Here is a 306-nt window from a genome sequence, read left to right as displayed (position 1 = left end):
TGCTCCATGCAATGCTCCATGCAGTGCTCCATGCAATGCTCCATGCAATGCTCCCTGCAGTGCTCCATGCAGTGCTCCATGCAGTGCTCCATGCAGTGCTCCCTGCAGCGCTCCATGCAATGCTCCCTGCAGCGCTCCATGCAATGCTCCCTGCAATGCTCCATGCAGTGCTCCATGCAATGCTCCATGCAGCGTTCCATGCAATGCTCCCTGCAGTGCTCCATGCAGTGCTCTGTGCAGCACTCCATGCAGTGCTCCATGCAACGCTCCCTGCAATGCTCCCTGCAATGCTCCATGCAGTGCTCC

General features: G+C 58.2%; 1 protein-coding gene across 9 annotated transcripts in view; it reads left to right on the top strand.

The window, feature by feature from the left end:
* Nucleotides 1-306, top strand: part of STIM1 (stromal interaction molecule 1) — a 55386-nt gene that overhangs the window by 22223 nt on the left and 32857 nt on the right. The gene's annotated exons all lie outside the window — the stretch shown is intronic.

The sequence above is a fragment of the Numida meleagris genome, chromosome 1 (assembly GCF_002078875.1).
Source record: "Numida meleagris isolate 19003 breed g44 Domestic line chromosome 1, NumMel1.0, whole genome shotgun sequence".
NCBI lineage: Eukaryota > Metazoa > Chordata > Aves > Galliformes > Numididae > Numida > Numida meleagris.
This window is presented reverse-complemented; position numbering and strand designations above follow the sequence as displayed.